Here is a 14,638-nt window from a genome sequence, read left to right as displayed (position 1 = left end):
TCACCGATAATAACCTATTATGTTACCTAAAAACCGCCAAGCTAGGAGCCCTCGAACAAAGGTGGGCGGCGCAACTAGCGGCATTTGATTTTGATGTCCAATACCGACCGGGTCATTGTAATCATGCCGCAGACGCCTTGTCTAGGCAGCCCTTGGCAGGGGAGCCCGCAGTAGACCTGGAAGATGATATATGACAACTGTGTGACTATTTGTAGCCTGGTCCGACGTGGGACTGCTCATGATGCAGAATTGGTCCAAGCAGGGATAGAGAGGTGCGAAGTCCGGCAGATGCGTGCTGTGTAAGCAGGTGGGCTGGCTTCCAGGGAAGCACAGGGGAGTACTCCAATTTGGCCCGGCTATCCTAAAGAGCAATTGGCCACATTTCAGAGTCAGGATCCAGTGTTGAAGGAGTTCAGAATCTTTTGGGATCAGAAACGTAAACCTGCCAGGTTGGAGGTGAAGGTCCTGTCTAAATCCGTGCAATCCTTGATGAAGCAGTGGACCAGATTAAGGGAAAAGGAGGGATTGTTGTATCGGGTAGTGGAGGATATGCGCCATGGGGAGTGCTTCCAATTGTTAGTATCAGCCTGTTTAAGAACTCAGGTGCTGGAAAGTGTACATGCTGGGATGGGGCACCAGGGGATTGAAAGAACCCTGCAGCTGCTGAAGCGAAGATGTTACTGGGTTGGAATGCATGGAGATGTTGAGCAGTGGATTAAGAATTGCCAGCGATGCATTCTTACGAAAATGCCTCAGCCTAAAGTGCATCCACCCATGAGGTCATTCCTTGCCAGCCGGCCTCTAGAAGTGGTGGCAGTGGATTTCACTTTGCTGGAACCAGCTACTGATGGAAAGGAGAACGTCTTAGTTGTCACTGATGTGTTCACCAAGTTCACACAAGCATTTGCGACGCGGGACCAGAAGGCTGACACCACAGCTAAAGTTCTCTTGAGGGAGTGGTTCATGAAATTTGGGGTTCCGGAACGGCTACCTTCCGACCAGGTGCATAATTTTGAAAGCAAGGTGATTGCAGAATTCTGCAAGCTATATGGGATAAAGAAGAGCCATGCCACCCCCCATCATCCTACAGGAAATGCCTAGTGCAAGCGTTTCAATCGCACTCTTCATGAGCTGCTTTGAACACTCCACCCTGACACCAAAAGACGATGGCCTGAACATCTGGCAGAACTGGTCTATGCATACAACGTTACCCCGCATTCAACAACAGGGTATTCTCCTTTCTATCTGATGTTCGGTGTGGACCCTCAGTTGCCAGTGGATGCATTGGTGGGACGAAAATCGGGAGCTGAGACGACTCATGACTGGTTAGCAGTCCATCAGAGACGGCTGAAGGAAGCTCATGAACGTGCCAAGGCCTATGCTGAGAAAAAAGCAGCAGAGCGGATTGAGCTTTCCCATAATAAAATGTATTGCCCCCCTATTGAGATTGGTCAGACTGTATACTTGAGAAATCGACCCCTTGGAAGGAATAAAATACAGGATGCCTGGCATCCGACCCAATATCGGGTGAAAGAGATTCAAGGGACAACGCATACTGTTGAACCATTGGAAGGAGGCCCCATCAGGAGAGTGAATCGGGTGGATCTCAGACCATGTGTGCACATCCCTGATTCAGTGGACCCCAAAAGGTGTTCTGAGCCTAATCGGGAAGTGGATGAGGTTTCAACAGGGGATGTGGACGATGAGAGTTTGGGGGAAGGTGTAGTGCTCTTGGAATGTACTGGTCCAAATGTTGATGACAGTCTCACATGCACTGAAGCTGACAATGAGATGGGAGTTTCAGAGGAATCACCTGTTGATCCGACAGTTCCGGCCAGTATAGAATTTGGGGAAGGGTCTCAAGAGCAAAGTGGGGTTTCTAGTTTCCACCCACCTCAAAGGAGTACCAGATCTAATGTGGGTCAACATTCAAATCCACACCATGAGCCTAGATCAGCCCTTAGTCATAGTGCTGTTTCTCAGATGATAGCCAATTTGGGAACTGTGTTCTTTAGAGAAGCAGTCAAAGAGCTAAGAAGTTCTTACACTGTCACAGAGGACGTTGACAGGTTGGCAGGGGATAATGTAACCAGGTGGTGTTAGAATAGGGGATACGCAAGTAGTGCACTTCCCCTTTAAGAGAGCGACTGCTATTGTTGTCGCACTCAGAGTGCGATATTGAGACAGACAGTTTATGCAGTGCATGAGAGAAGGCAATAGTGTGTCATCCAAAGGTAAATCCATAATTTATGTACATATGATGATATTCATTTAATCTGATGTTAGTTTGTTTCAATCTCGTGTATGTACAATGTGTATTTTATGGTTAGGGATTTGGATGAACGGAGATTGTGTGATATTGCACGTGACAAGTGTTCCAGATTCTCTGTAAAACAGAATTTGGTAAGTGTTAATTGTGATGTCTAAGTGCATAACGTATCTGAAGTGCATGTACAATGCCCTTTGTACATTTATATTTGATTTCCATGAAGCATTGTTTAATTAATATGATGGAAATGCTGACAGTAGGTCTGTGTTTGTTTAGGGTGCCACTGCCGTGTTTGTGTGGTTTTAACAAGCATTGATTCACCCTAAAGGTGTTCCCTAACATTTCAGTATTTATACATTTGGAAGAATTGACACATTATTTGAGTTTTGCTTATTTACTTTTATTTTTGTTTATACATTTGTAACCTCCATTTGGAGTGAAAGTGCAGTTTAAGTGACCCCGTGTGGTGAATCTTATTTTTGTTTTTGTAAATCGAGTGATATTGATACATCACCTGTTATTTGTTGAACTATTGATTTAAAATTTTTTCAAGATCACAACCAGACAAGAAAATCAATACAACAGATTGAATTAAAATACAAAAATAAATTAGCAAATCTGAAAACATTCATTCTGTATCAATTGATTTATTTTGTTAACTGGCAACATATATGCTGTAGTGAATTTCAAGTTTTGTCAAGTCAAGTCACCTTTATTTATATAGGGCTTTACACAAAATACATTGCGGCTTTAAACAAAATACAAAGCAACTGAACAACATTCATTAACACACACATAACAGTGTGTCAATAATGCAAAATGATAGTTAAAGGCAGTTCATCATTGAATTCAGTGATGTAATCTCTGTTCTGTTAAATAGTGTCTGTTCATTTATTTGCAATCAAGTAAACGATATCGCTGAAGATGAAGTGACCCCAACTAAGCAAGCCAGAGGCGACAGCGGCAAGGAACCGAAACTCCATTGGTGACAGAATGGAGAAAAAAACCTTGGGAGAAACCAGGCTCAGTTGGGGGCCAGTTCTCCTCTGACCAGACGAAACCAGTAGTTCAATTCCAGGCTGCAGCAAAGTCAGATTGTGCAGAAGAATCATCACCATCAAGTCTTAGACAGTGTTCTAGGTTATTACAAGCAGAGTTTTTAGGTCCTATAATTAACACCTCTGTTTTTTTTTTTCAGAATTTAGCAGTAAGAAATTACTCGTCATCCAGTTTTTTATATCGACTATGCATTCCATCAGTTTTTCAAAATTGGTGTTTCACGAAGAAATATAGAGCTGAGTATCATCAGCATAACAGTGAAAGCTAACACCATGTTTCCTGATGATATCTCCCAAGGGTAACATATAAAGCGTGAAGAGTAGCGACCCTAATACTAAGCCTTGAGGTACTTCATACTGCACTTGTGATTGATATGATACATCTTCATTCACTGCTACGAACTGATAGCGGTCATATAAGTACGATTTAAACCATGCTAATGCACTTCCATTAATGCCAACAAAGTGTTCAAGTCTATGCAAAAGAATGTTGTGGTCAATTGTGTCAAACGCACCACTAAGATCAAATAAAACTAATAGAGAGATAACACCCACGATCAGATGATAAGAGCAGGTCATTTGTAACTCTAAGGAGAGCAGTCTCAGCACTATGAGTATTTTGTCTTCTGCCATCCGCTCAGCTTTTCTGCATTGTCTTCAATATTCAAAAGACAAGTACTGACCACATGACACTTGCTTGCATTGATAGACATCTTTAAATAGAGCAGCTACACCTCTACCTCTCCTAACAGTCCTGCAGACACTCATGTAAGTGAAGTTAGGAGGCGCAGCTTCATTGAGGATTGTTGCACTGTAGCTGTCTTCTAGCCATGTTTAGTTTTGAAACATAAAATCCAGATTGTTTGTGGTTATAAAGTCATTGATTAGAAATTATTTTTTTTAGTGAGCAAATGTTTAAAAGTGCTAGCTTGATGGCAGTGCTTTGTGTCTTTACATTAATCTTAGTTTGATGCATAATAGGCCACAGATTAGATGAGTTTGCCCTTCGGCTTGAAAAGGCCTTAGGGCTCTAGATACGGCTTTGTATGCATCAAGCTCAGGGATTCCTGTACATTGTTCGGTTCCGGCAACAGAGCCCCTGCAGCAGGGCAACTGGGTGACAGTGAGGCAGCATAGTCATGGGTAAAAACATCACTCTTCTCTTCCGATCAAAACATTAAACAGGTTCTCCCCACTCAGTGATGCACCCACTGAGAAACCTGATGAAAGTGCTCTAGTTATTGGTGATTCTATTGTATGGAACGTGAATATAGAGACACCATCCACCGTAGTCAAATGTTTACCGGGAGCCAGAGCACCTGACATCTTGGCAAATTTAAAAGTGCTGGCTAATTGTAAAAGTAAATACAGTAAGATTGTTATTCATGCCGACGCTAATGATGTTCGACTTCACCAGTCGGAGATCACTAAAAATAACATTAAAGAGGTGTGTGAACTTACAAGCACGATGTCAGACACTGTAAAATGCTTTGGTCCCCTCCCTGCTTACTGTGGTGACGAGATGTTTGACACTTCTCTCTAGAAATATGGCAAATAGTCTTAGGGTTTATACTTGACTTACTGGGGCCCAGGTCAGGAAGCAGACAGACTGGCTAAACCAACCGTCTGCTAGCTGCCTTATGTCACAGAGGTCAGCTAATTCTCAGCACATAGAGACTCTTTCACCTAGATATCACACTATAGAGACTGTGTCTGTTCCCCGAACTAGAAAATACAAAAAACGTCCAAACCAAGTTAAGATTAACAATTTAATTGAGGTTCAACAAATAAAAAAACAGATGCAATATGGATAAACAAATGATAAAGCTTCTCTTATTGAATATCAGATCCCTTTCTACGAAAACACTTTTTGTAAATAATATGATCACTGATCATAACCTAGATGTGCTCTGTTTGACAGAAACCTGGCTACATTATTTTAAATGAGTCCATTCCCCAAGATTACTGTTATAAACATAACATAACAGTCTAAAAGGCAAAGGGGGAGGTGTTGCTTCAATTTATGACAAGGTTTTCAGGAGGGCAGGCTTCAAGTATAACTCGTTTGAAGTAATGGTGCTTCATATAACATTATCCAGAGAAGTCAAGTCAAGTTTATTTAAAGGCTTTAAACAAAATACATTTTGTCAAAGCAACTGAACAACATTGATTAGGAAAACAGTGTGTCAATATTGCAAAATGATAGTTAACGGCAGTTCATCATTGAATTCAGTGATGTCATCTCTGTTCAGTTAAATAGTGTCTGTGAATTTATTTGCAATCACGTCAACGATATCGCTGTAGATGAAGTGACCCCAACTAAGCAAGCCAGAGACAACAGCGGCAAGGAACCAAAACTCGATCGGTGACAGAATGGAGAAAAAAACCTTGGGAGAAACCATGCTCAGTTGGGGGGCCAGTTCTCCTCTGACCAGACGAAACCAGTATTTCAATTCCAGGCTGCAGCAAAAAAACAATAAAACAAATGTTAATGATAAATTCCCTGTTATGTTTGTACTGGCTACTGTATACAGGCCACCAGGGCACCATGCAGAATTTATTAAAGAGTGAATTTTACATCCGAGTTAGATCTAGCTGCAGATAAAGTTTTAATAGTTGGTGATTTTAATATCCATGATGATAATGAAAAAGATGCATTATATAGACATTCTGAACTCTATTGGGGTTAGACAACATGTTTCAGGACAATACAAAACTGAGACACAAATAACGCTGGGAGGAATGCACAGTCCAAGATGGTGGTGAGGAATGATGAATCCGGAAGGCGGAGGTGAGTTGGCAGCAGGAGAGGGTGACACAGGAACTGCGGGGAAGCGAGCCGAAGGTAAGACACACCAATGGTGAAACACACCAATTTGTAAAACTAATGGAATGCATAGTCGATATAAAAAATTGGATGACGAGTAATTTCTTACTGCTAAATTCAGAAAAAACAGAGGTGTTAATTATAGGGCCTAAAAACTCTGCTTGTAATAACCTAGAACACTGTCTAAGACTTGATGGTTGCTCTGTCAATTCTTCGTCATCAGTTAGGAACCTAGGTGTGCTACTTGATCGCAATCTTTCCTTAGAAAGCCACGTTTCTAGCATTTGTAAAACTGCATTTTTCCATCTCAAAAATATATCTAAATTACAGCCTATGCTCTCAATGTCAAATGCAGAAATGTTAATCCATGCATTAATGACTTCAAGGTTAGATTATTGTAATGCTTTATTGGGTGGTTGTTCTGCAAGCTTAGTAAACAAACTACAGCTAGTCCAAAATGCAGCAGCAAGAGTTCTTACTAGAACCAGGAAGTATGACCATATTAGCCCGGTCCTGTCCACACTGCACTGGCTCCCTATCAAACATCGTATAGATTTTAAAATGTTGCTTATTACTTATAAAGCCCTGAATGGTTTAGCACCTCAGTATTTGAATGAGCTCCTTTTACATTATACTCCTCTACGTCCGCTACGTTCTCAAAACTCAGGCAATTTGATAATACCTAGAATATCAAAATCAACTGCGGGCGGCAGATCCTTTTCCTATTTGGCGCCTACACTCTGGAATAACCTACCTAACATTGTTCGGGAGGCAGACACACTCTTTCAGTTTAAATCTAGATTAAAGACCCATCTCTTTAACCTGGCATACACATAACATACTAATATGCTTTTAATATCCAAATCCGTTAAAGGATTTTTAGGCTGCATTAATTAGGTAAACCGGAACCGGAAACACTTCACATAACATGTACTTGCTACATCATTAGAAGAATGGCATCTACGCTAATATTTGTCTGTTTCTCTCTTGTTCCAAGGTCACCGTGGCCACCAGATCCAGTCTGTATCCAGATCAGAGGGTCACTGCAGTCGCCCGGATCCAGTACGTATCCAGACCAGATGGTGGATCAGCACCTAGAAAGGACCTCTACTGCCCAGAAAGACAGCAGAGACCAGGACAACTAGATCCCCAGATACAGATCCCCTGTAAAGACCATGTCTCAGAGGACCACCAGGACAAGACCACAGGAAACAGATGATTCTTCTGCACAATCTGACTTTGCTGCAGCCTGGAATTGAACTACTGGTTTCGTCTGGTCAGAGGAGAACTGGCCCCCCAACTGAGCCTGGTTTCTCCCAAGGTTTTTTTCTCCATTCTGTCACCGATGGAGTTTCGGTTCCTTGCCGCTGTCGCCTCTGGCTTGCTTAGTTGGGGTCACTTCATCTACAGCGATATCATTGACTCGATTGCAAATAAATGCACAGACACTATTTAAACTGAACAGAGATGACATAACTGAATTCAATGATGAACTGCCTTTAACTATCATTTTGCATTATTGAGACACTGTTTTCCAAATGAATGTTGTTCAGTGCTTTGACACAATGTATTTTGTTTAAAGGGGGGGTGAAATGCTATTTCATGCATACTGAGTTTTTTACACTGTTAAAGGGTTGGATTCCCATGCTAAACATGGACAAAGTTTCAAAAATTTTGTTGTACAAAAAGTTGTACGTTTGAAGGAGTATTTCTGTTCCAAAAACACTCCTTCCGGTTTGTCACAAGTTTCGGAAAGTTTTTTTCGAGTATGGCTCTGTGTGACGTTAGATGGAGCGGAATTTCCTTATATGGGTTCTAAGGGTGCGTCTGCCGGAAGAGCGTGCTCTCCCGTATAGCAGAGCAGAGAGAGGCTGTGCACAGACAATCACTGATCACAGCGAGAGCGTCGCGAAATGTCACAAAAGGAGTGTGTTTTTGGTTGCCAGGGCAAGACAACCCTGCACAGATTACCAAAAGAGAAACAGCATTAAGGGACCAGTGGATGGAGTTTATTTTTACAGAGCATCAACGGAGTTGTGCAAGTGTTTGTGTTTGTTCCCTGCATTTCGAAGATGCTTGTTTTACAAACAAGACCCAGGTTGACGCTGGATTTGCACATCGTTTATTTCTTAAGGATAATGCAATCCCAACGAAAAAGGGTCACGATCGTGTGTTGGAACCACAGGCGGTGAGTAAAACTGCTTCAAATATCTCTGTGTTGTTAACTTAGCTATCAGCGCGTAAGCACATCAAGTTAACAACATGCGATGTTGTTATCAAACTGCACTTTCCACATGTGCAGCTTAAAAAAAAAACAAAAAAAAAAACAAGACGACAAAGTGGAACTTAGTCAATTTCCAAAACCGCTAAGCTAATATATACAGTTTCTGTACCTACCACATAGAGAAGCCTTTGCTGATGCTGCTCTTGTTAAATTTCAGCCTCTGGATCTGTGTCACAGCTTCCACATGCTCTCAACACAAAATCCTACTGGCGCTCATGATTCTTTAGCTCCGCCCACACGTCACGCCTCTAGGCGCTCGTGTTTTTCCGGGAAAAATCGGTACAGACTATCTTTCTCTTATGAATATAATAAAACTAAAGACTTTTTGGAGTTATGAAGGATGCAGTACTACTCTATAGGTACTCAAGATTAACAGGATATTGAGTGAAAACGAGCATTTCACCCCCCCTTTAAAGCACTATATAAATAAAGGTAAGTGGTGTTGCTTGATGGTGGTTGCGTAGAGTGGATGGGGTTCCGGGGAAGACACAAGAAAGCAAGGCACGGGTTACAAACATGAAACAACGCTCTCACGAACACAAGATGCTAGACAAGCCATATATATAGGGATGAGTAATGAGTGACAGCTGTTGCAGATGACAATTAATGGAGACGCCCACAAACGTATCAGTGCTGATGGAGACACACAGACTTCACCCACAAAGTGCAAAACCCAGAGATCACGGTTTACCAACCGTGACAGTACCCCCCCCCCCCCCCCCCCCCCCCTAAGAACGCCTCCTTGAGTTCCCAGAAGGGCCTACCTGCTGATTGTAATCATCAATAAGGGAGTGATCCAGTATGTCCCTAGCAGGTACCCAACTCCTCTCCTCCAGACCGTATCCTTCCCAGTCCACCAAGTACTGGAATCCTCGTCCCCTCTGTCTCGAGTCCAGAATACAATTAACCGAATAGGTCGGTTCCCCATCTATGAGACGCGGCGTTGGGGGAACCGTGGTAGGCGGATTAATACGTGAATAAAACACGGGTTTAATTTTGGACACATGGAAGGCGGATGTATCCTCCTGTATGCTGGAGGTAGTTTGAGGTGGACTGTCACCGGACTAATGATCTTGGTGATAGTAAATGGGCCAATGAATTTGGGAGCTAATTTGTTAGAAACGGATAGGTGTTCTTTATTGTGATGTTGTTCAGCTCTCGGTAGTCAATACAAGGTCTCAGAGAACCATCCTTCTTACCCACAAAAAAGAATCCCGCCCCCGCTGGATAAGAGGAAGGGCAGATGAACCTCGATGCCAAGGATTCAGAAATGTATTTCTCCATGGTCTCCCTCTCCAGAATAGAAAGAGAGTAAAGTTTGCCTTTAGGCGGAGACTTACCTGGCACTAAATCTATCGCACAGTCATAGGGACGATGCGGAGGAAGAGAAGCAGCACAGGACTTACTGAACACCTCCTTCAGGTCCAAGTACTCTGCGGGCACGTTTGATAACACCATTGTCTCTTTCTGAAAGACAGAAACAGGCACAACAGGACAAGCAGAAACCAGACAAGACTCATGACAACTTTCACTCAACAAGGTGACAGTGTTGGAACCCCAATCCACTCGTGGATTATGTTTGATTAACCAGGGGTGACCTAAAACAATGGGAGCTACAGGGGAGTCCATGAGGTAAAAAGATATGGTTTCACTGTGGTTGCCTGAGGTGAGCAGAGTGATGGGTTCAGTGTAGTGGGTGACGTGTGGCAGTTCCTGGCCATTGAGTGCGGTGACATGGATGGGATGAGACACAGGAAGGACTGGGAGGTTCAGGCTACGTGCAATGAGAGAGTCAATGAAATTACCTTCGGCCCCAGAGTCCAGAAGGGCGTGACAGTCTTGAGTGTGATTCTCCCACCGCAGTTTCACCGGAAGGAGAGTCGATGATGTGGTTGAGGACTTCCTGGCGGAGATCCCACCCGATAGTAGCCTCAAACTTACTACCAGGCTGGCTCTTTTTACCGGGCAGGAATGGATGGAATGCTCCGAGCCACCACAATATAAGCATAGTCCTTGGGACCTCTGCCGCTCTCTCTCCCTCCGGGAAACCCGAGCTCTACCCACCTGCATGGGTTTGTGATCATGGACGGGACCAACCATGTTCTCTCGACTCGAGCGACCCCTTTACGGAGAGGCATTATGGCGTGTAATATTGACTTGTCTACCCAGGCGGTTAATCCGAGAGTCCACCCGGATTGCCAGGTCGATTAGGCCATTGAGCGCTGGGGGCTCGAGGAGGTAGAACTCCTTCTGAACACGGTCAGCCAGCCCATGCAGAAATCGATCCCACTGTGTTGCCTCATTCCTCTGGCATGTGGCCACCAGGGTGTGGAACTGAATGGAATAGTCCGCCACTGATGATCTTCCTTGTTTCAGGTCCGAGAGCTGGTGAGCGGCCTCCCTGCCGGCCACGGCTCGATCAAAGACCCGTTTCTTATCATCGGAGAGGGAGTGGAACGAGGCGCAACACGGATGTTGATTCTCCCACACCGCCGTCCCCCATAAGGCGGCACTGCCAGAGAGTAGGGTAAGAGCAAACGCAACCTTGGACTCCTCTGTCGCGAAGGTGCGGAGCAGCAATGCAAAATGCATGGAACATTTGTTAAGGAAAGTCTTGCAAAAGTTTGGCTCACCGGAGTAACTCTCTGGCACCGGAAGTCGCAGCTCAGGCCGGAAGTGGTCCTGGGAGGTCTCCCGGGGGATGGGCGGTGCAGGCGGTGCGGTAGGCGCAGAGGGAGAGGTGAGTTGATGGATCTGCTGGGTGAGCTCGGACACCTGTGTCACCAGCGCTTGGATCGCGAGTCCGATGTCCACGATGCTCTCCTGCTGCTGATCCATGCGGTTGATGCTGTGGTGAATGAATTCCGACAGTGAAGTGGAGCCTGTGCTTCCATGGTGGTGAGAGCGTTCTGTAACATTCTGTAAGGAGTGGCAGGAAGCAAGTGCGAGGTTAATGATATTCCATGAGAATAATGAGACAATACAAAACTGAGGCACAAATAACGCTGGGAGGAATGCACAGTCCAAGATATTGGTGAGGAATGATGAATCCAGAAGGCAGAGGTGAGTTGGCAGAAGCGAGCCGAAGGCAAGTGGTGTTGCTTGATGGTGGTTGCGTAAAGTGGACGGGGTGAAACGGACATCAACTGCAGAAACACACAAGAAAGCAAGGCACGGGTTACAAACATGAAACAACGCCCTCACGAACACAAGATGCTAGACAAGCCATATATATGGGGATGAGTAATGAGTGCCAGCTGTTGCAGATGACAATTAACGGAGACGCCCACAAACTAATCAGTGCTGACGCGTAACACACAGACTTCACCCACAAAGTGCAAAACCCAGAGATCACAGTTTAACAACCGTGACACATAAAGCCAAAATTGTTAATTCTACTTATTGTTACAAGTATGGAAGAATCATTACTTCTAAGACAAAAGACTGCTTTTTAAGTTATCTTCCTGATGTATCCAAATTCCTTAGCATATCCAAAACCTCAGAACAACTTGATGATGTAACAGAAACTATCAACTCTCTCTTTTCTAGCACTTTAAATACAGTTGCTCCTTAACGCTTAAGGAAGGTTTAGGAAAACAGTTTGACACCATGGTATGATGAACATACTCGCACCCTAAAGAGAGCAGCCCGAAAAATGGAGTGAAGCTGGAGGAAAACAAAACTAGAGGTATTTTGTATTGCTTGGCGGGAAAGTAACCTATCCTACAGAAAAGCATTATAAACTGCTAGATCCGATTACTTTTCTTCTCTTTAAGAAGAAAACAAACATAACCCCAGGTATTTATTCAATACAGTGGCTAAATTAACCAAAAATAAAGCCTCAACAAGTGTTGTCATTTCCCAACACCACAGCAATAATGACTTTATGAACTACTTTACTTCTAAAATCGATACTATTAGAGATAAAATTGCAACCATTCAGCCGTCAGCTACAGTATCGCATCAGACAGTGCACTATAGACCCCCTGAGGAACAGTTCCACTCATTCTCTACTATAGGAGAGGAAGAATTGTGTAAACTTGTTAAATCATCTAAACCAACATGTATGTTAGAACCTATACCATCTAAGCTCCTAAAAGAGGTGTTTCCAGAAGTCATAGATCCTCTTCTGACTATTATTAATTCCTCATTGTCATTAGGATATGTCCCCAAAACCTTAGTGCTGTGTTTGACACAATTGATCACAACAATCTTTTGCATAGACTTGAACACTTTGTTGGCATTAATGGAAGTGTGGTTAGTACGGTTTAAATCGTACTAATATGACCACCATCAGTTCGTAGCAGTGAATGAAGATGTATCATATCGATCACAAGTGCAGTATACAGTACCTCAAGGCACAGTACTAGGGCCAGTACTCTTCACGCTCTATATGTTACCCTTGGGAGATATCATCAGGAAACATGGTGTTAGCTTTCACTGTTATGCTGATGATACTCAGCTCTATATTTCTTCGCGGCCAGGTGATACACACCAATTTGAAAAACTAATGGAATGAATAGTAGATATAAAAAACTGGATGACGAGTAATTTCTTACTACTAAATTCAGAAAAAACAGAAGTGTTAATTATAGGACCTAAAAACTCTGCTTGTAATAACCTAGAACACTGTCTAAGACTTGCTGGTTGCTCTTTTAATTTCTTCGTCATCAGTTAGGAACCTAGGTGTGCTATTTGATCGCAATCTTTCCTTAGAAAGCCACATTTCTAGCATTTGTAAAACTGCATTTTTCCATCTCAAAAATATATCTAAATTACGGCCTATGCTCTCAATGTCAAATGCAGAAATGTTAATCCATGCATTTATGACCTCAAGGTTAGATTATTGTAATACTTTATTGGGTGGTTGTTCTGCAAGCTTAGTAAACAAACTACAGCTAGTCCAAAATGCAGCAGCAAGAGTTTTTACTAGAACCAGGAAGTATGATCATATTAGCCCGGTCCTGTCCACACTGCATTGACTCCCTATTAAACATAGTATAGATTTTAAAATATTGCTTATTACTTATAAAGCCCTGAATGGTTTAGCACCTCAGTATTTGAATGAGCTCCTTTTACATTAAAATCCTCTACGTCCGCTACGTTCTCAAAACGTTCTCAAAACGTTCTCAAAACAATTTAATAATACCTAGAATATCAAAATCAACTGCGGGTGGCAGATCCTTTTCCTATGTGGCGCCTAAACTCTGGAATAACCTACCTAACATTGTTTGGGATGCAGACACACTCTTGCAGTTTAAATCTAGATTAAAGACCCATCTCTTTAACCTGGCTTACACATAACATACAAATATGCTTTTAAAATACAAATCCGTTAAAGGATTTTTAGGCTGCATTAATTAGGTAAACCGGAACAGGAAACACTTCACATAACACCCTATGTACTTGCTACATCATTAGAAGAATGGCATCTACGCTAATATTTGTCTGTTTCTCTCTTGTTCCGAGGTCACCGTGGCCACCAGATCCAGTCTGTATCCAGATCAGAGGGTCACTGCAGTCACCCGTATCCAGTACGTATCCAGACCAGATGGTGGATCAGCACCTAGAAAGGACCTCTACTGCCCTGAAAGACAGCGGAGACCAGGACAACTAGAGCCCCAGATACAGATCCCCTGTAAAGACCTTGTCTCAGAGGACCACCAGGACAAGACCACAGGAAACCGATGATTCTTCTGCACAATCTGACTTTGCTGCAGCCTGGAATTGAACTACTGGTTTCGTCTGGTCAGAGGAGAACTGGCCCCCCAACTGAGCCTGGTTTCTCCCAAGGTTTTTTTCTCCATTCTGTCACCGATGGAGTTTCGGTTCCTTGCCGCTGTCACCTCTGGCTTGCTTAGTTGGGGTCACTTCATCTACAGCGATATCATTGACTTGATTGCAAATAAATGCACAGACACTATTTCAACTGAACAGAGATGACATAACTGAATTCAATGATGAACTGCCTTTAACTATCACTTTGCATTATTGAAACACTGTTTTCCAAATGAATGTTGTTCAGTGCTTTGACACAATGTATTTTGTTTAAAGCACTATATAAATAAAGGTGATTGATTGATTGATAGTATTATTACACAATAAATACTAAATGGCTAGTATAACAAAACCATGTTAATGTGTGGTTCCTTTAGTTTAACTTGTTTTCCTTTTTTTATGTAATTAAAACATTATGTACC

The 14,638-nt window shown here is 42.9% G+C and overlaps 1 long non-coding RNA gene across 1 annotated transcript in view; it reads right to left on the bottom strand.

Annotated features, from left to right (window-relative positions):
- The window catches only part of LOC127966202 (uncharacterized), a 129,572-nt gene extending 115,318 nt beyond the window's left edge, over positions 1–14,254 (bottom strand). The window contains exon 1 of the long non-coding RNA XR_008155562.1: positions 14,085–14,254. This is a non-coding gene — a long non-coding RNA (uncharacterized LOC127966202). The remainder of the gene's footprint in view (positions 1–14,084) is intronic.
- Between the last annotated feature and the right edge of the window lie 384 nt (positions 14,255–14,638).

This window comes from Carassius gibelio, chromosome B10 (assembly GCF_023724105.1).
Source record: "Carassius gibelio isolate Cgi1373 ecotype wild population from Czech Republic chromosome B10, carGib1.2-hapl.c, whole genome shotgun sequence".
Lineage (NCBI taxonomy): Eukaryota > Metazoa > Chordata > Actinopteri > Cypriniformes > Cyprinidae > Carassius > Carassius gibelio.
The sequence above is the reverse complement of the archived record's forward strand: the minus strand, read 5'-3'. Positions and strand labels throughout refer to the sequence as shown.